Genomic DNA, 25,880 nt, shown 5'->3' on the forward strand with positions numbered 1-25,880 from the left:
AGGTAGGAAAAGGGTATTTAATTGGAATTGCATTAAATCTGTGTAACAGTTTTAGTAGAATGGCCATTTTCACAAAGTCTGTTCTTCTTATCCATGCTCAGGGGATATCTTTCCATTTTCTGAAATCTTCTTCAATTTCTTTTTTCAGAGTAATGTAGTTTTCACTTTATAGAACTTTTATTTCCTTTGTTACATTGATTCCAAAGTATTTCATTTGGGGAGATGCTACAGTGAAGTGTGTGGTTTCCTTTCTTTCTCTCAGAGTGAGTTTTTTGTTTGTGTAAAAGAATAATATTGATTTTTGAGTGTTGACCTTGTATCCAGACACATTAATGAATTTGGTTATTATGTCTAGGAGTCTTTCAATGGAGTGTTTGGGGTCTTCTATGCAAAGTATCATATCATCTGCAAGCAATGCTAATTTAACTTCTTCCTTTCTTATCCTTATTTCTTTTATCTCTCTTTCTTGTCTAATTGTTCTGGCTAATGTTTCCAGAACTGTATTGAATAGGAGTGGCAATGATGGGTATTTGTTTTGTTCCTGATTTTAGGTTGAAAGTTTCCAGCTTTTGTCCATTGAATAAGATGTTGGCCGTTGGTTTATCATATATGATTTTTATCAGATTGAGGTAGATATCATCTATTCCAATTTTCAACAGTTTTTTTTTCATGAATGAGTGTTGGGCTTTGTCAAAAGCTTTTTCTGCATTTATTGAAATGATCATGTGATTCTTGTCCTTGATTCTGTTGATATGGTGTATTACATTTATTGATTTGTATATATTGAACCATTCTTGCATTCCTGGGATTAATCCTACTTATCATGATGTATAATCCTCCTGAAAACTTATTGCATTCTATTTGCCAGTATTTTGTTGAATATATTTGCATGTATGTTCATTAGAGAGACTGACTTGTAATTTTCTTTTTCAGTTGTGTCTTTTTTGGTTTTGATATTAGGATAATATTTGCTTCCAGAAATGAGTTAGGGAGAGTTGCTTCCCTTTCAGTTTCACTGAAAAGTTTGAGGAATGTTGTAATTAAGTCTTCTCTAAATGTCTTGTAGAATTTTGCAGTGAATCCATCAGGACCTGGGCTTTTCTTTGTTGATAGGGTTATAACTACATTTTCAATTTTATTAGTTGAAATTGAGTTATTAGCAGTTTTACATCTTCTTGATTCAGCTTTGTTAATTCATATGTTTCTAGGAATCTGCCCATTTCTTCAATGTTATCGGACCTATGAGAGTAGAGGTTTTTGAAGTAGGTATTGATGATCTTCTGTGTTTCTGTAGGATCTGTAGTGATTTCACCCTTTTCATTTCTGATTGCATGGATTTGAGCTTTTTCTTTCCTCTTTTTGATAAGGTTGGCTAGAGGTTTATCAATTTTATTTATTGTTTCAAAGAACCAACTCTTCAATTCATTAATTCTTTGTATTGTTTTCTCTGTTTCAATTGCATTGATCTCTGATCCTTATAATTTCTTCCCTTCTTTGGGCTTTGGTCTTGACTTGCTCTTATTTTTTAGAAGTTTGAGCTGCAGTGGTAAGTTGTTTTTGTGTGTTCTTTCCATTTTCCTAATGTGGAGTTTAGTGATATAAATTTCCCTCTGAGGACGGCTTTCTTTGTGTTCCTTGGTTCAGTAATTTATATATGAATTTCTGTTCCATTGTAGATATTCTTTAATTTGTTATTTAATTTCTTCTGTGACCCACTGGTTGTTAAAAAAGAGTATTATTTAATTTCTATGGATTTGTGGGGTTCTTGTGGGGTGTTTGTCATTAATTTCCAACTTTATTGCACTATGGACATATAATATGTATGGAATTATTTCAATCCCTTTACATTTACTTAAAAATATTCAGTGAGTTACTATATGATCTATTTTAGAGAATGACCTGTGCACAGGTGAGACAAATGTGTATTCTGATGTTGTTGGGTGGAACACTTTATACACATCTAATAAATACATTTTTTCACAAGTTTGAGTTAGCTCTGTTATTTCTTTACTATTTTTTGCTTGGTTGATGTATCTCTTTGTGACAATTGGGTTTTAAAGTCCCCTGTTGTAACTGTATTATTGTTTATTTGGTTTTTCATGTCTATTAAAATTTGTTTTACATAGTTGGGTGCTCCCATGTTTGATGCATATATATTTATGATTGTAATTTCTTCTTCTTGAATTTTTTTCTCTACCAACTATGCTGTGACCTTCTTTATCTCTTTTGATATTTCTTTGCTTGAAGTTTACACTTTCTGCAAGAAGAACTACCCCTGTTTTTTCTGGGTTCCTGTTGCATGGAGTATTGTTTTCCATCTTTTGACTTTTAGTCTGTGAATTTACGTTTGAGTTAAATGCCTTTCTTGTACACAGCATATTGTTGGATTTTGTTTCTTGATCTGCTCTGCCAGTCTGTTTCTTTTTATTGATAAGTTGAGTTCATTTACATTGATGGATATAACTGGTAAGTATTAACTTATCACTGTCATGTTATCTTCTGTTCTTGGTTTTCTACTTTTTCTGTTTAATTGTTTGCCCTGCTTTGTGGCTTCCTTATATTGTTGTTTATGAGATTGTAGTCATCTTTTTCTCTTTCTAGAGTATCTTTCAGTACTCTTTGTAGTGTTAGTTTGGTGGCCATGAATTTCTTCTGCTGTTCTTTGTCATGGAAGTATCTTATTTCTCCATCAATTTTTAAAGATAGTTTTGCAGGATTTATCTATCTGGGTTGAAAGTTATTTTCTTTCAGGACATGAAATACTTCACTCCAAACCCTTCTTGCCCTGAAATTTTGTATCGAGAAGTTTGCCATGATTCTGATAGGCTTTCTTTCATAGATGATCTATTTCTTTTCTCTTACAGCTTTTAGCACTCTCTTCTTGTGCTGAATTTCTGATATCCTAATTATTATATGTCTGAGTAAAGATTTATTTTGGTTACAGTTAATGGGGTTCTGTAGGCCTCACTTATCTATATATCTGATTCTCTTCCCATGTTTGGAAAATTTTCTGTTGATTATTTCTGCAAGTATGCTTTGCAGGTCATTTATGTTGACTCCTGATTTTTAATTGATACTTAGCAATCTTACATTGTTTCTCTTTGCATCATCCTGCAGCTGTTGAATTGTTGTTTCTTGGTTCCTTGTTATTTTTAAGAGTTCTTTTCTTTAATGGTCATAATCTTCCATCCTGTCTTCAAGATCTGAAAGTCTGTCTTCAGTTTCATTCAAGAAGATTTTCAGCTTTCAGTGGAATTTTTAATTTCTTGAATATCCCTTTGAATCTGTTTCATGCATTCTAATTCTGTCTTATATTGTTCATTCAAGGTTACCATCATTTTCCTATGTTCCTCTATTTTTTATCTAGATCTTCTTTAGATACACACAATATTTCTTTCATACTGTTTGTCATTTCATTTTTTTTTACCTAAGAGATTATTTCCGACCTGTTTTCTTCTGTATCTTCATAGAGTTGTTTCTTTATTTTATTTGCTATCTTTTCAAAAAGTTCAGTAGTGCCATTTCCAGTGTCTTCCATTTCAGCATCTATTGAATGTGTTCTTAGTGAGCTGGAGGACTGAGACTGCCTCTTGCTCCTCTGTTTTGTCATTTTCCCCGGGGACCCATGCAGCTGGTCAGGCCCTCTCTTGTTGGATTGCACTGGAACATGGCATTTTGAAGAGTTTCAATTCTTGTATATTTCTGTGGCTAGCCAGGGTGCACCCCTGATCTATGGGGCTGGATCTTTGTGCTCTGTGGCCTGTGAAGCTGGCCAGGTGTTCCCTTGATGTATTGCACAGGGTTTCTCTGGGATGCTGGGTTGAATAGAGGTTAGATTCTCTTGCTGCTAGCAGGACACACTCCATGAGTGTGTTGCTGAGATCTAAAATTGGTTGAGTTGAGAACCTCTGGAATCCAGGTAGATGATAGGGATGCACTCCTGTGTGTCACCAGGGCCTTGCTCTTGGCTGCATGAGGTTTGGAACTTCTGAAACCCACCAAATGTCTAGCTGTGCCAGACCTCTAATGGGTGGAACTCTAATTCTCAAAGACCTGTCATTATTTCCTGATAGGCAGCTCTGGGGTTCTAGACTGGGCTGGGCTTGGTACGTCTATGACCAGTCAAGCTGGTTGGCTTTTCCTTTGATGGATTGTGCTAGGACACAGGGCTGGGAAGATGTTCAGGTACTCTGTGCAGCCAGTGAGGATGCATCCCTGGATTGCCCCAGCACCTTATACCTGGCTGGGTAGTGTTTTGAAACTACAGGACTCAGGCAGCTAGGCTGAGCATGACCCTGAGTGTGGCATCGTCTGGATCTTGACTCTGACTGAGAGGAGTTCAGAGCCTTTGGAGCACGCAGCTAGCCAGAGCACATAGCCAGCATACGGTGCCAGGGCCTTGCTCATGGCTGGGCCATATTTTTGCTTTGTGTATAAACTGTCATTCTAAAAGTTCCTGCATGGAAAAGTGCTTTTAAATTTCAAAACTGAGGGATTGTTTTTCTATCATAATTTTAAAAGAATGGCCAAAATGCTGCTCAGAGTGCAAGTTATACACAAAAATGAATCTCTTTTGGGAAAAAGAAAGAAAGAAACTAACAAACAATAGCTCATAACTTTTTTTTTCAATGAACTACCGAAACTAGAAATATAAATAAAAGAATCTTAGGAGATATTTTCATATTTCTTTGTGATAATATCTGACTTACAGCAGGCATTAGAAATAAATTACTCCTTCCATCTCTCTCTTGTACAGTTTTCTTTCTTTCAATACATATACTCCGCTCCTTAAAATAAAGAAATAAGTTACTTAGTATTCACTTGTCATTTATAGTTGTTAACTGGTTTTAACACCTCTCTTGGTATTTTGCTTGCTTGAAACATGGGTTGCACACACAGCAACTGCTGAATTTAACAAAGGTCCTTTTAAAAACTGTTTCTGTGATTATTAAGTTGGTTTTAACCTCTTTGCAATGTCATAAAGCTGTGAAACAAGAAAAATTCAGTGATATTCTCAACTATTTGCGTAACTTCGAGTTTTTAACGACTATTGTATTTTATTGTATGAAATAGTTTTTTATTCACTTAAAAAATAACTGGAGGGGCTGGGGACTTAGCTCAGCAGCATAAGCACCTACTTTGCAAGCAGGCGGTCGTGAGTTCAATCCCTGGTACCGATAAACATGAAAAAGACAAAAAAACAAAACAAAAAAAAAAACTGGAAACTATGCAAATAATGACTTATTTTTCAGTGGTAAAGTTAAATAATTTATTTCATTATCATAAAATCCATTATATTCAGACCAATCCATAATTAAAAGACTTATGTAAAAAAATGTTTAAATATCTGTTATACTATAAACATAAATGTTTGATTTAATGCCTACTTACACTTTCCAATAATATTAGGAATTAAACAGTTGACTTAAATTAATTAGTATTTCTATAAAGGTTTCTTCGAGTAATAAAAATAAATAAATATAGCTCTATGTTACCAGAATATCAGAGAAATTATAACTTTTATGTTTATATTTGAATATATATCCAATTTATGACCATTCTAAGTGTTATTATACATAAATATATATGTATAAGTACATACGCACATCCTGTTTATTGTTATGTTCCACATAGAATTCAGTTGCACAGACTTTACACCTAGAGGTCATAATTACTAAAGTTATAGCTTGAACTACTACAGTTTCTATTTTTCCCAATAGATCTGTGATCTCTACTGCACAGAAACTAGCATTTCTCCTTCACCTCATTGAGACCAAAGTATTGTTTTCTCCTAAGCATCAGAAAAACGAAGGTAACCTCATAAACACAAGGTTAAACATGGTTTGGATAACTAGATTGTCTTTGTGAGAACAATTCTGTGCAGGGTCACATTCATTAAAAGGAGAAGTCAGGCCTTCCAAAGAGTAGTTGCCAGGAAGATAGTCTAAATCTGTAGGAAAACGGTGAAGTAGAGGGTAAGCTGGAATTAGGTTTATTGAGAGTACAAGAGGTAACTACCAGTTAGAAAGTATTATTGATATTCAGTCTTATTTTGAAGTCATGACCTATTCATAGAATGAGATCATTTTCTCTCCATTTTCTGATGCTATGCCATCAAAAATATTTTAGAAAACAACTCACATTATTGGGCCAAGTTTATTGATGTTATTATAAATTCTGTATTTGTGGATTATATTTTCATACTCTTTCTTTTAGAGGTATTTGTATGAGTGAATGTGTTTTTTATTTCCTTTTTTCTATTGAATATTTATCTTGTTTTTGAAATGCTTTGTGACTCCTCATCTGACTATGCTTTTTGTTTGCCTTGGTATGCTTTCCTTTTAAAGTCGTGTGCATTTATTCATCTATGATACCTTTGATACTCAAAATTTCCTTATTTGTTAGTGCAAATCCTCTTCCCTCTTTCAAGTCCACACCAAGATGTGTAAGAGAATTCTACTTCTAATCAACCATTTACCTAATAAAGAGTGTTCTTATTGCTTTGGAGTATTGTCTATGTATCAAAAGATTTGATAGTTATTTTGTGTCATAAACCAAAAATGTGCTGATATAACCACTTCTCAAAATTTAAATGAGTTAAAACAACACAACTCTATTATGTCCCAATGTGAGTTAAAGAGAAAAATTAAAATAAATCATAGTTTTCACTTAAATATTCATGATCATTTACATTTTTAGATAATTTTTCTTTATGAATTGATAAAATTTACTAAATTAGCAAGAAACAACATATAAGCAATTCATTTTGATAATAAACAAGGAAACACAAATTTATCCCAAATCTTATCTTCAGTCCCAGTTTACTAACAAAAAAGAAATTAGATCTCAGTAGCATGTTTAAGAGTGAACCAATCATCAGGGAAATGCCAGAGAAAAGAAACTATTCCCTCAGTGTCTCTGTGATAATTGGAAAGTTTTATTTTCTATTTCTGAGTGCAGTGATTTTGTCCAACTGTCCTATCTAAGAAAAGTTGGGAATAGTGACTGAAATAGAAAGAAATAAGAAATTCTCCAATGCAAACGTTAAGTTCCTGTGAAATTGTCAAGTTTTGATAGTGATGACTTCACAGGGACTGAGAATCTCTTTGCTGATAAAATCAAATATTACCCAGGTGCCAAGTGCATTGGGAGTCATACTTCATATTCATTCAACAATTCCCTAACAAGAAACTGTCCTCACATGTCTTGAAATGCAATTATTTGCTGGTTTCTCTATTGGTCATGCATTTCTAACTCTGTTTTAAACAAAAATAACAACATCTTTGGGCTCCTGTGCACAAGTCTCTGACACCATGACCTTCGCCACACACATTCAGAGCAAAACAAGATCTCCTGGGGGTTCATGACCAAGTCCTAATCTCAATCAGAATGTGAGTTTATGTTCTATTTTGACTTAGTTTAGTCAAAGCCTGTACATAATTATTAGTCTTATGAAATCAGAAAAATCTTTGAATAAATTACTTTAATGATATACTAATAATGCCTAATTAATGTTTTGCAAAGTCATTTAGTATAAATTGCTTCAATTTTATGGGCTTGTTAAGTCAGTTTCTACAATGTACCAAGCATATTGTAGCTTTAAATAGCTCATAGAAATATTAATCAAATAACCATGTCAACCTGAAAGAGAAATGCCTTAAGGCCTACCTTTGAGGCTAACTGGTTGAAAGGAAGCAGCAGTAGGACTGAGACAATTGCAGCTGACACGGATACGGAGATAATAAAAAGTTTAACACAGAATCAGGATTCAAAAAATCTCAAATAATATGGTTGTGCCAAACAGAAGTAAAATGAAACAAGGATAAAATACTTGGTCCCATTGTTGGATCTAAGATCCCAAATTCAAGAATTCAACAGGTAAGAAACTAGAATCAGTAAAAAGGAGTTCCATAAGGTGTTTTGCTTGCCACTTATGCTCCTCCTCAGTGGATACTGTATGTGGCTTCCTCAAAGACAGGTGAGGACACTGCGCTTGGCATACCATTCCATTAGCTGTCTTCCAAAACACAATTTAAAAGTGATATTAAGAAAGTTAAAAAGTTTAGGCATACCTTTAATGATGGAAGGAAAAATAGTATTTAAAATATTTAACTTATTAGAGCTAGAAGCAAAAAAAAAAAAATAGTATTATTTGGGATGTTAGAAAATCAGTCGGTTGAAGAGCACTACACTAATTCCACATGGTACATCTACGGAGAGGGAGAAGTTCCACAGAAATGCAGATGCTAATTTGAAAGTGAAGAAGAGGGAGAAAAGAGAAAAAGAAATGGTGGTGGACTGTGGCATTGTTAAATGAACAACAGACATTTTAGAACTATTATTTCACAGATCCTGGCTGAATCTATGCAGAACCGAGCACTTCTAAGAAACAATGCTTAGAAAAAAAAGAAGCATTCATTGATGGTTGAACTAAGCAAAATGTAAAATTCAATCTAAAGCTAATGTTTTATGGAATAATCTATTTTATTCATCACTAAGAGATTTGTCTTTCCTTTCTTTGAAAGTTCCATCAACAGGTTGAGTTCCTTCTCTGTTTTAAAAGGAAATGTGAACTCTCATAGATACTTGTGTAAGTTGATCAAAAAAAGTACTTCATGAGATAGATGATCATTATAATCTTTGGGGTTCTACAATATGTATCACAGCCTCTTTCATATAAAATAACTTTAATTTCTGCTAGTCATCTCAGCCAATGTCTTCCTAGTATAATAATTCATTTCTTTGCCTGCAGATACACTGAAATGAGAAATATAGCTTCACGTGTCAGCTGCTTCAGTTTCAAATTCAAGGGAACACTTTCATACCCCATGGAAGAATGTCTTCTTTTAGAATCATCTTTAATCTAGATTGTGGGAATAGAAACCAGTAATGATTCTACATGTGAATTATATGACGATAACACCTATGCCTCTTCCTCATCTTACAAAGGCTTTATGGGAGACATCTTATGATCAAATAAATTAAAAATGAATGCATTCTGCATGTTAGCCCAGGACTTGTATGAGTACAAGGGAGGTGTGACTATGTGTGATGACCACAAGGTACACTGAGTGAAGGGTCAGCTACCAGAAAGGTAAGACAACTGAAAAGGTCACAGGAAATACAAAGCTTGATGAGACAACTTTGATGTTGGAAACTGCCTTCTCCATAAGCTGAGCCAAGGATGGTATATAGTCCTGACACTCCTAAAACTAGAACACATAAGTCTCAGGACTGTAAAATTAAAAAGAATAGTCCTGTCTCATGATCAAACCATGTGAAAATTAATAAGTGGAGGAGTTCATTGTCTTTGATCTTTAAGTTATCCTGCTGTGAAATCTATCATCTTTTCTTCTTTTAGTTTCACATTGTGCATTTAAAACTTAAAGAATTTCAAGCTCAAGTCATTAATAGAAGTGAAATGTTTTGCTCTATATTTTTCCCAAAGGAAAAAGCACTTTAATATTTTTGTTAGAAGGTATTTTAAATATATAACATTTATATTCATCTATGAGAATAGGTACACATGCATGACATAACTTAATCCATTTTATTGCCTTAATCCATTGTATTCCTGCTTTTGCCTTCCTCTGTTTTTAGATTTCCTTCCCATTTTCAAGAGATCTAATTCTCTGTTTTCTACAGTCTATTCCTCATTTTGTTTTTTTAAAATACTTTAACTTTTTCAGGTAAGAGAAAGATGAGATATTTAAGTCAAGTTATAAGGCCCAAATGAACAGAATCAGCATGGTACCGGATGTGTAAGGCCCACTTGAAAATTGTTGCCAACAGCATAGAATCCGAATTTGAGGGGAAGATGTGCTGTTGATTCTCCTGAGAAGCTTGTTACATTGGATTTCCTGATATGAACTCAGCCATTGTCACTGTTGGAGGAGCTCAGCCTCTCACTGTCACTAAGATGGCTGTAGTTCTCTGGGGAAGCTCTGTTCCTTACTTGAGTCACTTCCTGGCTCCAGTGCAGAGCCCTCAGCCTGCTGTCACAGATCCTTCATCTGGCTGGTGCAGACCTTCTGGCTTCCCCCACTGACCTTTAGACTTTCCCAGTGCAGATCCTTGACAAGATTTGCAATGAGACACTGTCTTGGATTCTAAGCCTCCAGCTGGACTTGCAGAGGACATCACCATGTGCTCTAAATCTTCAGCTGGACTCATGTAGGATATTGCGATGGAATCCATGCCCTCTTTGGGTCTCTAGTGACAGATCATCTTTTGCATTGGATTCTTTTTTTGAATATTATACAATGGTTTCATAAATTATGTGTTCTGTATTAAATCTTTTCCCTTATCAACTCTAACAACAACAATGTATTTATCTCTTTTAAGAAGATAGAGTAATCACAAAGGGTAATAGCTGGATCAAATGTAATTTTTTTTTTTTTTTTTTTTTTTTTTTTTTGTACTGGAGATGGAACTCACAACCTCACACTTACTTGCCAGGCAACTGCTTGTGCTGCTGAGCTATAGCACTGGTCCAATCAAATGTTAATTTATAGATTTAGGTTGTTGAGGAATCTCCATACTAAATTCCTTAGTGGTTTGCATTCCTACCAACAATGGAATGGTACGATTTCCCCTGGAGCCTCACCAGAACTTGTTAGTTTTATTTCTTGATGATAGCCATTTGATTTCTTGAAAATGAAATACCAGTGTTGTTTTAGTTTGCATATCTCTGATGGCCAGTCATGCTGAGAATTTTTTCATATAATTTCTGTCATTTGTGCTTCTTCTTAGGAGTGCATATTCATTTCAGTTGCCTGTTTTTCAATTAGTTCCCTTATTTGGGGATCTAATTTGGGGGTTCTTTATATGTTCTAGATATTAGTCCTTTGTCAGAGCAAGATCTAGCAGGAAAGTTTTCCCCATTCTATAGGTGACTTATGTGCTCTGTTGCTTGTTTCCTTTGCTCTGCCGAAATTTTTAATTTGATGTAATTATATTTGTAGATTCTTGGTGGTATTTCTTTTGCAATTGGAGTTCTGTTTAGAAAGGTCTTACCTATGCATATACCATCAAGAGGCTTACCTGTTTTATCTTCCAGCAGATTGTTTCCATTTTAATACTTAGGTCTTTAATCTATTTTGAAGTTGTCAGAACTTGTTGATGTACTGGTAATTAGTTTTTATGGGTCCTCTGTACACAGTTCTATTAAGGGCTATTCTAATATGGCTATGAATACTTCCCTTTAACATAAAGCGCTGATCAGTTCTTACTCTCTTTTGCCTACATACAGACACCAGCCATATATATATATGAGACACCTGATATATATATATATATATATATATATATATATATATATGAATAAAGAAGATAGAATATGGAAGAAAAGAAATTCAGAAAAAGAATGAGAGAAACAGGATAAAGGAAAAAACTTAAAAAGTAAAACAGTAAAACAAAGAAATGATATTACTAAAGATGCAAGAGTCAAAGGGAAAAGAGAAGATCCCATAAGAGACAGGCAAGTAAACAAACAGAAACACGGTTGCTATACCATAGAACAAGTATACCCAAGGTCTTTTTATGCCATAGTTGTAGTCCAGTTTCAGGAAAGCCATGCAGGTTTCATTCCTGTGAACTGCTTAATTGTCTGCCTGGAGGTTGTGCAATCTCTTGATCACTCTGCTTGCAAGCCTTGCTTTGAATGTAACTTCCACAGACCTTTGACTCTTTTCTAAGAACCTATGCCCTCAATCATAGGTAAGAGGAGGATGCAGCACAGTTTGATTAGTTAATTTGCATAAGCCCGCCACTTCTAGTGCCCTCACTCAAGGCAAATCCTGCAATCATCTACATATTTTTTCTCCAATGGCTTTCTGTCCAGAATATCACCATCATCCCATCCTGACCAGGCATCATCGCTGTCCCTTTGACCTCGGACTTCTATCCATACCTGGTTCTCACCTTAAGAACTCTAGTTTACAACCCATGTAACTTAGCAGAGTCCCTGGGCTCAGCACAGAGCATTTTTTGCCCATGTAGGACCATGTGCAGTGGGCAGGCTGGTGTTTGGATAACCATAAGTGATCACTCCTTCTCACTTGTGTCTCCTGGGATGAAATGTGTGGTTCCCTACAAGTGAAGTCATACCATCACAGAATCACAGAGTTCAGCCTTTCTCTGATTAGGAGAGGGGGTTTCTCATGTGCCAAACCCTGAGCAGTAAAAAGGATGCTGCAAGGATACAGAGTTCCAAGGTGTTTGGAAAGGTAACAGAAGGAGAGACTGCCTGTTTTATTATTGCTATCTGATTATACTCAATAGTTTCTAGCCATAGTTATCTCCCAGGCTGGATTTTCTCTTGACAAGTATATATGGAGCCTACCATAGGAGTCTGGAATTTAGCTCAGCATTCCTAACTTCTCTGAGGCTGTTAGAACCACTCCCATGATGGCATGTTTGCTGGGTAAAGGGTGTGCATGTGTGGGGGTGGGGCAACTGTGGACCAGTGCAGGCCCCAATTCCCTTTTCATCAACTCAGATATTTGATTTAAACTAGAGAATTTGCATTTCAGTTTAATTTCCTGTATTTATGTGAATTAGCCTCTTCTATTGCAGAATACTTACATGCTATCTCCTCTGAGTTTCTCAGTGTACCTGATTTTCTGGTAGGAGTGTGGAAATCACTAGGAAGCATGCAAGTGAAAATATTGCAAGCAGTATTTCTGATTTAGTAAAGAAAATTTTGAAATGAAGATAAATTTCCATATTATAGTCCTTGAACTTTTATATTATCACTGTTTTTTTTTTTTTTTTGGAAGAGATATTTTTATACAGTAAAAGTAACCTTGACTTCGGATTCAGCACTGGATTTGGTTTATACCTCTTTCATAAACTTCTTAGTAGAAAGTTAGAGACTATCTGAGCCTCTCTTGGAGGAGAGTCCTGGAGGTGGGTTAGATAGACAGGAAAGGTGGAAGGAGCTCTTCCTTCTTTCAGCTCTCACCAGTGTGTCACATAAATTGAAGCCATACTAAAGTCAACTGGCAAGATACTCCGGGCAACACAGCCTATCGGGAATGGCACAAGATTAAACACGGTCAAAGCCACAACCAAAAAATTAACATCAAGGGACAACTATATTGAGGAGAATCCAGATGATGAACTTGATAACATATATACATGGAGATAATGAATTTGTAGATCCAAAATTAATTAATAGGTAGTTAAGAATAATGGAAATATCAGTTTAACATTTAGATTTATGTTTATTATGATTCTTGCCACAAATAAATAAATATTAATATTTTTGACATTTTACAAAGATGTAAATAACAAGGGAAATTAATTAATTAATTCATCCTATGTTTAGTAATTTGTATCCAAGTATACCAGGAAAGAGACTGTACAAGCTACTTCTAAAATTTTATTGTGATAAGAACACTTAACATCAGATCTGTCTCCTTATTTTCAAGTGTACAGTATGTTATTGATCCCGTTAGGTCCAGGGCCATATAAAATATTTCTAGAACATATTCACTTTGCTTCCTGAAATGGTTTACCCAGTGATTAGTAACTCTTCATGGAACAGAGAACAAACCTGGGAATGTAGTTGAAATCATTGTGGAGGTATGAATGACAACTGGAATAAATATATTATCACTCCAAAAAAGAAATATCTAGCTACAAACTTAATAAAATACATATGAGGCCTATATGAAGAAAACTATAAATTCTGGTGATGGAAATCAAACAACTGAGTAAGTGGAGAGATATTCCACATTCATGGATAGAAAGATTCAATATTGTCAGTTCTTCTCAACTTGATGCACAAATTTAAATATGATCTAAGAATATCCCCTCTTGCTCTCTCTCTCTCTTTTTTTTTTTTTTTTTTAGTACCAACAATTGAACTCAGGACCTTGTACTTTCTAGACAGGTACCTATGCCACTGAGCTATATCCCTAGGTTGAACTAGAAAATTAATGCAACTTCAGTCACCTAAAGAAAATGATAACTATGACCACATAAAAACTTGTATCTACAGAGATATTTGGAGCAATTTTATCTAAAGTTCCAAAACTTACAAACAACTTTGCTTTCCTTCAGTGAATAAAATATGGATAAATAAATTTTGAAATATTCAAATGATGTAATATTTTTCCATTCTGAAAACAAATGAGCTATCTACAAATTTTCAAAAAGACAGAAGAAACCTAATGCATGCTGTCAAGTGAAAGAAACTATACAATTTGATTCAAATTGTTGAACACTTTTTAAAAGGTAAATGTATGAGGATAGCAAAAAATATCAGTGCTCACCAGGAATGGAAGCAGGGATAACTAGGTGAAGAAGAGAGAATTTTTAGGGCAGTGAAACTACTCTGAGATACAGTAGTACTGGAGACATGTCATACGTTTGTCTACGTCCATGAGACACACAAAACCCAGGGCAAACTTTGAGTGATAATGATGTGTCAGTGCGGTTTGATCAGTTTGACAAACGTATGAGATTATTTTTATGCATATAGAAAGTATGTGAAATCTGCTTGGTTTTGCTGTGATACAAAACATGGATTAAAAATAAAGTTTATTTTTTTAAAGTAAATGGTGGTTTTATAAATCTCAATTTCCTACCTCTTTACTAATTTGACTTAGTGATACTTTACATTTCATTCCAGGTAGCATCCAAAGCTACTCTTTCTGACTTTCACAACACAACAGCACATGTAGAAAAGAGCATCTTTTGTAGACAGATGTTGATTTTCAACTATGATTTTGCAAACCATTAATATTTTGTTTCCACAGAAATTGATTTAGTGAAAGCACTTTCTGATGCACTCTAAACATCACTAAAAATTAATAGTGTAATATGTCATTGGAAAGATAATGATATTTCTGGTGCAGTAACTCTGGTTTCTTGGAAATATATTATTTTTTAATATATTGTTTTTATAAGAAATATCTCTGCCCTTTTTTTGCCTGAATTGAGCAGGTGCAAACTTCATTCTTTTTTTGCTTCTGTCTTCTCAAGAAAACATTATCACTGCCTCTTTTGCATGAATGTATAAATTGGTCACATTCAGTGATCAAAAAAACAGTGATAACCTAGATTGCATGCTCATTTACTGAGCACTAAATTGTTTTTTTCCAAGACTCTAAAGAATAGCTGGTAATTAACTGTCTTTAACATTTGAGAAGTGCTTAGGAGAAAAAATAGATATTACAAAAGACAATCGTCTACTGTATGTTCTTGTCTTTTTGGTGTACACGAGGAAAATTTACATTTTCCAAAGTCTTGGGCCTTTATTGCTTTGGCACAAAATGAGATGGAAGTATAGTCTTAGAAAAAGTTCCAGAGAAAATAACTACAATGTGGATCAAATACTCATAAAGAAAGAGTAAAACTATTTTTAAATATATGCTATTATTACACAATTACCTTTCTTAATATCTAGTTGAAAGCATACTAATTAGAATAAACTGATTTTGTTTTCCAACTTTATGTGATTTTGTAATTTAACTCACACAAATATGTATTAGTACAAGTGCTTATGTGCTTTTTCACTTAAAATAAATGCTATAAATCCTATATATTTAGCTCTGTATGTTAGTTATGATTTATACCTGAATATTACATTCATGGATTTATTTTATACAAAACTTATTTTCCTCTGATTTTTAATTTTTAAAGAATAAGCTGCACACACACACATATACATACACATATGTACACAACATATGAGTAACTAAGACGTATATTCCTACGCATGTATATTCGCATGTTTTGTCTACACATGCATAAGAATATATGTCTTAGTTTTTACTTTGTTATTGAGACAAAACACTCAAACATCAATTTTAAAGGAAAAAAGATTTATTTTGGCTCACTGTGGGTATCAGTCTATGATCAGGTGGCTCAAAGACAGGGTACCGTGGTAGAGGGCACTGCAGAGAAGAAGCAGTCCATAGCAAAGCAAGCAGGAGGCCACGTAGCAACAAAGAGCAGTCTGCCTTTCCCTTTTACCTGGGGTTCAAATCTTTTGGGTAGTGCCACCCACATTCAGAGTCAGTCTTCAGTCTCCAGTAAATCCATTCCGCCACACACCGAACTATGATAATTCCAGTCAGTGAGCTAGTTTACCGTATCCTTAATCCCAGTGTCACAATCCCTAGATCCAGCCAGCTCGAACAAGTCCCACCCTGAAACCATGAGGTTTTGGAGGGCATTTACATAAAAGCTATAGCAATATATGAATGCATATCTGTTGCTGATTTCCCAAGAATAGCCAAATGTCTGTACAATGAACCTTTATATTTATTGTCTCTGGGGCAGGTAACAAATATGAGTTACCTCTTGGACGGTATGTGGATTTTTTAAAAATGCTAGAATAAAAAAAAGAAAACCATAAAGTACTTAAAGCACTGCATTTCCTTAGACATAGAACAATACTTTACAAACATGTGCCTCTAACAAAGTAAAGCAATTAGGACATAATCTTATGCGTGTGTATACAACACGTGTATATACATGTGTAAGAATATATGTCTTAGTTACATGTGTAAACAAATATGTATATATAGAGACATATATCACATTTCAAATCATCTTAAAGTAATATACATAATATCAATATATATATGTGTGTGTGTATATATATATATGTACATTTTCTTTATCTATTCAGTGTTGATGGACACTTAGGTTGATCCATATCTTGCTTTTATTACAAATACTGGCACTATGAGCATGGAATCACAAATATCACTTGTTTTTAGTGATTTTATTTTGTTTACACAATCAGAGTGACATTGCTGACTGGTGGTTGTTTTATTTTTTAAATTTTTGAGGAATCTCAATGCTGTTCTACTAACATTTCCACTGGTAGTGTACAAAGGTTCTTTTTTCTGGATGCCTTATTTTTAATGAAAGTTATATTTCAAGTAGTCACATGTCAACTGAACTGTATTTCATGAATTCATAAAAATATAGCACACTACTGAGCATAAAGACAATAAATTTCTTTATGCTGTTACACTCATTGTCAGCATTATCATTATATATAATTTTAAATTTAGTATTTTTGTAGGTTGAATTCTATTCTTCCACAAAGGACATGTTGGAGTCCTAATTTCCAGTGTATGAGAATGTACATTTATTTGAGGATAGAGTCTTGAGAGATAAGCTAAAAGAAAATCATCAGGGTAACCCCATATATGACAAAATCAGTGTCTCTATAAAGAGAACTGTAGACACAGAGATAGATGCATCCACAGAGAATGTGATACAAACAGACCTAGGAAGAAAACAAGCCAGACAAAGAGGCCTAGAACAAACCCTTTCCTCAGTACTCCAGAAGGAGACAAATCTGGCCATACATCACTTTGAATCACTAACTTGTAAAACAGTAAGGAAATAATTTTCTGTTTTGCGAACCTCTCAGTTTGCAGCATTTTGTTATGAAACCCCCAGGACACTAATATAGATGCATTCTTTTCAATTTTATGTTAAAGCTAAAAGCTTTAATATGTAGTCCTTTATGAAATTTAATTCATTTTCACTCTTTAAAATATCAGTTGATGATGACTAGTAAGTTAGTCTAGTAAAACATTAATTGTAAATATATCTATTTATTATACATGAATATTTCCTCTTGGTTTTCTTTAATTCTTGTCTTTGCTTCTCTCTCTGATAACCCATTCTATAATTCTTCCTTTCTGATTGCTCATTCTCTAATTCCTTCATTGATTTCTTTTTCTAAACAGTTTATGTGACAATTTCTTTTTTGTCTTCATCTTCTGTTTCCTTCAGATCATCTTACATACATGTCAACTTCTATGTAGCTGTATAGGTACATTATCTATTTCTTCTAATCTCAGAATAAGAAGAGCCAATAAAACTGATTCATCTCAGTGTATGAAAGAGGGTTAAGACTTTTTTAAACTGGGATATGACTATGCTACATGGGACTCAGTGATGAGAGAAATCTGAACAATACAGGTGAAATCAATTTTGAAATGTATGTAATCAAAAATTCTTCCAGTATTAAATGAATAAAATATAAACAATAAGTGACCATTTAATAATAGAAATTCTCTTTCCACAAATGTATTATGTAGTGAAGCATATACAAAGATAAGCAAATCAAGTAACTTTGGTTGGCAGTTACATAAAATGAGATTTGTAAAAATGTTTGAATTTGTAAGATACGAACTTGAATCAGTATGCAAAACAGTGAGCATGTCAGTAAAACTTCTACAGTAAAAAAACAAAATTTCTCCATATCTGAAAACAATCCTTAAAATGTGCACAAATAAGCTAAAAGACTTAAAAATAATTTTCTAAAAATATCACCCATGATAACATACAAATAAAATTATCTTTCTATTTTTTACAAAAATATTACAAAATCACCCACCTTTGAATGGCAGAGTATGGAGGCGACATCATAGAAAATGTATTACTTAGCTGTATCCACCACAGTAAAATGAAATAAAATTTATTTTCTGGATACCTGTTGGCCTGTTAAATAAGTTTTAAGTTATTTCAGTTCTCACTCTAACTAAATATGATAATCTGCCTAGAATTATGCCTTTGTGATTATGTACTTTGCGAACTGTATAAAAATATCCTATTACAACAAAACTAAACATATCTAAACCGAATGTTTCATTAGCCAGATCTCAAATATACCTGAAATTTTCAGTATTGTTTGACATAGATGAATGGAACAGCAAAAAATACAGTGCTTCTAATAAATTTTGTTTTACTTGATAAAACTATTTTTTAGAAACTTGATTGTGCGATTCCTTTGATGGCTTGGGTCTCCCTCAGCTGGAAAAGGTTAAGTCACTAAGGTTCTCTAAAGTTTCACCTTCACTCATTCCTCGGTAAATCCTCTTCCTTTCTGTCTAGGTGTCAGCCCAACCTCTCCCTTTTTCCAATGAAACGTCTGACTGTGCAGTAAATTTTCCCAGTGCAATTGGCACATACTGAACACTGCTGCTGGCATTGAGGTCTCAGTAGTGAACAAGACAATGTTCTTCAAAGAAAATTTCTTTAAAGCTAAGATCAAGTACCTCCAGAAAAAGCCAAGGCTATTTTAAGTAGTCCCGTAAGCATTGCAGAAAATAAAACAGGATGACAAATGTAACTGAACCAACGAGCAGCACTAAATAATCTTCTTAGATGACTCAGAACATAATCATCTGAGCTATATGATAACTAAAGTCTAATAAACGTAAGCAGCTTACCAATCTTTTGTGGGTGGTGGTGGTGGTGGTGTTGGTATTTCAAACAGTAAGTTCAAAAACTCATGACCAGGTAGTTGCATAGGTGCAAGAAAAATAGACATGGTGATTTGTGGCGAGGGTAGGATGCAGACGGGTCAGTAGTAACATTAGACAAGGCTTCCAAGGCTAAGGCAAGTCTTCTAAGCAGGAGTGAAGTTGTGAATGTTATTCTAAATGTATCACACTATTTCTTCCCGAATACTCCAGAAATACTTCAAATGCAGCATGTCTAACATACAATTCATCATATCCTCTCCATGAACACGTTCATGCTGCTGTCTTGCTGATCTGTTAAAAAGTTATCTCCCCTCTATTACACAACCTAAATCATTGTAATTTTGCTGTGATTTTCAATTCTAGATAACTACATTCGATTGATTTTTCCTTCTACATATCTCTTCTCACAAGCTCCTCTGCAGATCTGTGCCACTGCCTCAGTTCATACTTCCTTTCTCTAAGTGTAATTTTATCTTTCCTTCCTCTTCAAAGGCCCAGAGTCTCAATTTTTACCCTTTAACATGCAACTTTACACAGCAACCATCATGATATTTCCAAAGAACTGTCATGCACCTTTTCTGTTCAGGTCCTCTAATAGTTCACTGCTGCATACAGGATAAAGACTACATCCTTGGGCATAGAATTCAAAGTTCTTTAGGTCTGGCTCTTACCTACCATTCCAATTTCCAACCCTTCACACAAATTAATTCCCTAACAAAACCCCAGCTACTTCCAATTTCCTTTACTTTCTCTCGACTTTAAAACTTATTCTTTGCACATGCTGTTTCTGACATTTCAAATGACTCACCTCATTACACCACTTGCTGTGCCCCTGAAAAATCCATCCTTAAAACCAAGTTTTAGTGTCACTTTTAAAAATTATTTCCCCTGAACATTCACTTCTCCTGATCTCTTTTGCACAAACACAGCCCTCCAATACGTATGCCAGCTCTTGATTTATGCCTCTTGTTGCATCTCCTGTATTTGCACATGGCATAATTTTAGGACCATGTGTTACTACTTTTATGACTCTATATCTGTCCTCAATGCAGTTTGTGAGAAACCTGAAGAACCTATTGTGGAACAATAGAAATTTCAATCATCAGGATATAATAGTAGGGACAAACGGGAATTACAGGTAATTAAGGCAGTTCCTTTAAGTTCCAAATGAAGAAAACCATAACCAAAACGGTCAAACAGGACACTATAGCTAGATTATTCAGAGCCCATGAAAGCCTAATTCCCCTACCTGATGAACTTTAACCTGGCGCTTTGTGCACTGTCAGGTATTACTTCCTTTGCCTCACAAGTTGCCTTTCATAGTTGGCTTCTAAAATGGGATAGACGATGGATAGGTATGGATTCACTGATTTTATATATGTTAAGCACATTATCAGTATTTGTTGAATAAATGAAACAATAGCTGTGAGGTTGTAATAACCTAATTGTTGTTATCAACAACTATGTTTTCTATGCCTTTACTTATTGCTTCACCCATTAATTCTCCTGCCATTTCACAATTACTGTGTGCTTAAATGCTTCATATTGTATTTTGTGTCGAGAATAAAAATACATGAAAATTATGATCTTAGCATTCCAGCAAATAATAGAGAAATAGACACATGTTCAGGAGTTAAGGCAGGATCAAAATGGTTAAAATGTAAATGTGAAAAAACCAAATATGTTATTTCTGTAGAAAAAAGCAAGAAGTTTTCCTTAGAGGAATTGATATTTTTGTAATATGTTCTTTCACTGCCAAGCACTCAACTTGGTAGCAATAATTTTAGGAGGGAAACAAAAAGATAAATCATGAAACAAGTAATTAGTGTTGTGTATGCTCACAGCTTGAGTTCATCTCAAGACTAACAATGTCAAAATGAGAGTCAATATTGATCAATGACATTCATTTGCCATGAAATTTAACATCTATTTTAAACTTTATATATTACTTGTCAGCTTTGTCTTTGAAATATTTTACATCATTTCAGCTTTAAAATTTAATTTTCTTTCTAAATCTTCTAATATTAGGCTCTGTCCAAAAATAATTTCTGAGTTATTTTTTACTGGTATGAGCAACAAGACTACTACTGTGAGGAAGCTCTACAAAAAAATATTTAGACCAATTGAAATAAAATGCAATTTTTGTTCTGCTCTTATAATGAAACTGTATCTTATTTCACAGTTTAACAAATCCTCACAAACCTTTTTTTTCATTTGGTTTTTCCTACTTGTTTGCTTGATCTGTGCCCAAAGATAAATATGTACATGAGCAAATCTACTCTTAGTTATGGTTTTCTGAAAGTCTAAAAAGAATTATTTAAACTCACCATCTTTGTCTCCAAATATAGAACTTTACCATGCTTATATAAAAATCCCAAAGCTCTTGTCATGTATTTTAATTTATCTTACTTTCTGTGAAGATTCTCTCAGGATTTTTCAGCATTTTCAACAGTTGTTTTTGAAAACACAGAATCAGATCTCTCATTTGTTCTTACTACTGGAAATATGCTTTACTAATTTTTTCCTTAACTTGAGAATTACTTAAAAAAACAAAATATTATCAAAGTAAATAACTGAATTTTCATTACAACATATATAAACACACATGTAAATAAGAATGGATAATCATGGTAAATATGCAGTGAATCCATACCTATATGTATATATGATATAAATACATGAAGTAAACATTTCTAATAAGGTTTAAACTAGTAAATGACAGGTGACTTTTCAGACATGTTCCATTGTACTGTACTTTCAAACTAAACCATTTATATAAGGACATTGAAACTAAGAAATATGCCCAAGTTCACACAGCTAGGCTATTTTACTAAACTAGATTGTATTAAATCAAGTTAGTTCATGGTATAGATTGTTTTTATATATGCAAAGTTACTCCTTGGCCATGATCTTTTATTTTGTGATTAAATTTCCAATGGGCATTTTTGACATTCACATTAGCTTTGTTCAAGTAGAAATTAATTTCTTCTTGACAAGTGTTATGAGTTTCAAAAAATCCCCTGTGCACATGTTTGTAGAAAAGGTTATTTGTATTACAAATGTTTGTGGTGGAAATGTCTAAGATTTTATTATGCATACATATCTTTATGTATCTCACAACATTTTTAAATTAGCAACATAAGTATTTTGTAGACTTTGGTAAAATATCCTGTAGCTTTATGGTTATGCAATGCTTTATATCTTATTTAAATAACATTTTGGCTTTTAATTTTTGATCTTATAACTGTCACATAATCTTGTCTGAAAAGTCATATGAAAAAATAAATTGGCCCTAATTCATACCACAAGAAGTAGTTATTCTCATTTTTGCTTTTGAGATTAGAATTTGATAACTGAAGACCAAGAGTTTGGTATTCAAAGACCCTCTGGAATGAGCTACAGGTCAGGCAGAAATTGGAGAAAACCAACAGCCTGCAGACAGCCTTTCTACAGCATGACTGTCCCCATCCTGAACTTTGGAAACGACCAAAGTACCAAAGCATCTGGCAGGATGTGTGGCAGCAGGAAAAATCCCCTAACCAAATATTTTAAAGTGCTTAAGATGCTGGTGGTTTAACACATACATATCATTATTGTACACTCACTGTAATAAAATATAATTACACATGCTGAGTATTCATTTTATTTTATTTCAGGGTGATTTTTGTCATCATTTCCTCAAATACTGAACTAAAGCTTATTTATGTGCCAAGAAGAAATCCAAAGAATAATTTCCATTTTTTTTTTCTTGTTTGGTGAAGATTTAAATAAACTAAAGCTTAAAAAAAAAAAAACAAATTCTCCATAATACCCAACAAAAACAGAAAGTCCCCAAAACAGATTTTTCCTCTCTTTTAACCTGAATTCTTCTTTCATTAGAAATTATAATATCCATTTGGGTGTTTCATCTTATTCATAAAATGTAGACTTTGCTTCTAGGATAAGTTTGGGTTTAGAAATAAAAAAAAACTTTCAAGTAAATTAAATATGCTAGAATATTTATATATGCAGGTGTACATATACCTAAGCACAAATATACTCACCCTTTTTGTTTTTAAATTAAAAAATTGAATTGTCCTGAAAGTTATTTTTGTATGAAGACAAGAAAATTGGTGTGTAAATGAATGTATTTTACTCCTTCAAGTATTTTCACAGATAAAGTTCTTCACAATTATTTGCTGCCATTTAAGAAATTAAATCCCTGCTTTGCAGAATCAGATAGAAATATTTCCATTTATGCAGAAAACAGGGAGAAGAATCTCAGCATAAAGCCTTGTTTTACACGAGGTGTTATGCAAATCTGAGAGTGTGCAGATGTTTCCCTGCAGGAAGTGGTGGCACTTCTTAGGGGACCTCCTGCAATTTCATGGCTGCTGACTTCTGTTACCGTAAACCACTCAGAAAGAAAGTGAAGATCCAGTGAGTAAGCACTGCATGCTGAAAATGTCACCATAAAATTGAGGTGGCACAGACAATGGCCTTAGTAATGAATCCAGTTCTCACGAATCTGACTCGTATTTTCTTACTCAACTTTGGTGGCATTTTGATGCTAGTTGAACTGTTTAATTTTATTTTAGGCTGTGCCTTTAGTATAACATGAAACATTATCTCAACACTGTTAATTACTATATTCCTTTAGCTCATTTCCTTACTTATGACCATTAGGTAGTTACTGCAATAAGTTTCAAAGATGCTTTATTTTCTTCATCTCATCATTATTGAAAGAAATTCTTAAAATTTTAGATGACCTCGTAAAGTTCAAAGTATTTAACTAGTGGAGTATAAGAAAAAAAAAGATCTAATCATTAATAGATAGATAAACGTATGAAAATGTTCACACACATATTTACACAGCCTGCCAGCTCTTGATATCCACAGAGATTTGTCCCAGGATTCCTGAAGAAAAATAATATCTCTGGAAGCTCAAATTCGTATATAATGCAGTGTAGTATTTCCACACAAATGATGCAAATCTTTATATCTCCTTTAAAATATTCTAAATTAATTATAACACATAATACGATGTGTACTCTATTTAAATAGTTGTCATTCTGTATTGTTTAAAGCAAAGAACAAGAAGAAAAAGTCTGTACAAGTTCAGTACATATACAATTGTTATTTATTTATTTATTTACTTGTTTGTTTTTGCAGTTCTAAAGATTGAACCCAGGGCCTCTCAATGTACTACATCATCATTAATTTTGTTTTGTTTTGTTTTTTCAGACAAAGTCCCTTTAAGTCCCTAAGTTGTCCAGGCTAAACAATCCTGCCCCCGCCTGCCAGAGTGTTAGTATTATAGGCAGGCACCACCACACCTGACTAGATGTAAATGTTTATATTGGTTAAATCTACATTTGTAGAACATAGGAATACAAAGGGATACCTGCATAGCCAAAATGTCATTAAAACTCCACTTTGTAGCCTGGAGTGTCCCAAAAGAAAATAGAAACATATGCTACTAGTTTTTGCAGTTTTTTCTATAGCAGTAGTTATAACAAGATATCTGTTTTATATGATGACATGAAATAATCTTTATGCTTGAACGGTCTGCGGCCAAATCTATATTCTATTCAGGTATTTAAACATTATACCAAATAATACAATCCTATTTTCTTTCACTTGAAGTTTTGGTAGACTTATTTCCTTAAAGAAAATGGGTCCATTTGGTGGAAAAAAAAAAAAAAAAAAAAAAAAAAACACCTCTGTTTAGTTCTATTATTTAGGGCGAGAAAGAACCCTTTGTCTTCCCTGCATTCTTAATAATAAAGTGAATCTTTTCAGAAGTTGATTATGCCCCAAAGAAGGATATGGGTAGAAATTTGTTCAGAAACAAGGGGAACTTTCTTTCCTTGTAATTCCAATATTGCCCAGTATGAATTCTTGTACCCAAAGATATTGTAATTCAAATCCTTCCAAACAATTTCTACCTTTTAAGTCCTCAAGAAGCTCTTTTGATATGAACTTCACAAGTAGAAATCCTCATCCACCTTGGAAAATAATCTCAAACATTTCTCAATTATTGCTGTTGGCAACTCCATTTGTCTCTTCCTCTCTGCTGAACTATTTCATTCATTTTATTTATTGATCATCTAACATTTCAGGTCCAATTCTTAGCTCTGAACAATACAAAGATCAATGAGGCACACTGTCTGAGTTGAAGACATTTGTGAGCCGTGGGAGAGTCTGAGATAAACACCAAACCAAAATCCAATACCGTAAGTATGACGGTGAGTGTAAATCAAAGATATAATGTGAACAAAAACACAATACAAATCAAGACTTGAAGTGTCTAGGTTTGCTTAGTGAGATGATGAGTTCTGTGGTAAAAGATAAAAAGAAATTAAGTAAAGCAGTAGGAGAGGATAAAACATTCTAAAGAAGGGGAGAATATTAAAGCAAGCAAAACCCATGAGCCTAAAGTGCAGAAACTGAGTCAAGTATATATAGACACAAACATAGATGATATATTGAACCAACACTACTGAGTATGCCTGTCATTTTATTTTTATTTGGGGAGCCTAGTTCTTCTTGTTCTTTTAGCTAAAACTCAGGAAAAACTGTATGATTTTCCTTAGTATCCGCCCCATAAAATAATTCAAATTCTCAACTTGATTTAAGTTAAAATTTCTATTC

Source organism: Cavia porcellus, unplaced genomic scaffold, assembly GCF_034190915.1.
Source record: "Cavia porcellus strain 051 isolate PalLab524CR breed Dunkin Hartley unplaced genomic scaffold, mCavPor4.1 scaffold_24, whole genome shotgun sequence".
Taxonomy (NCBI): Eukaryota; Metazoa; Chordata; class Mammalia; order Rodentia; family Caviidae; genus Cavia; species Cavia porcellus.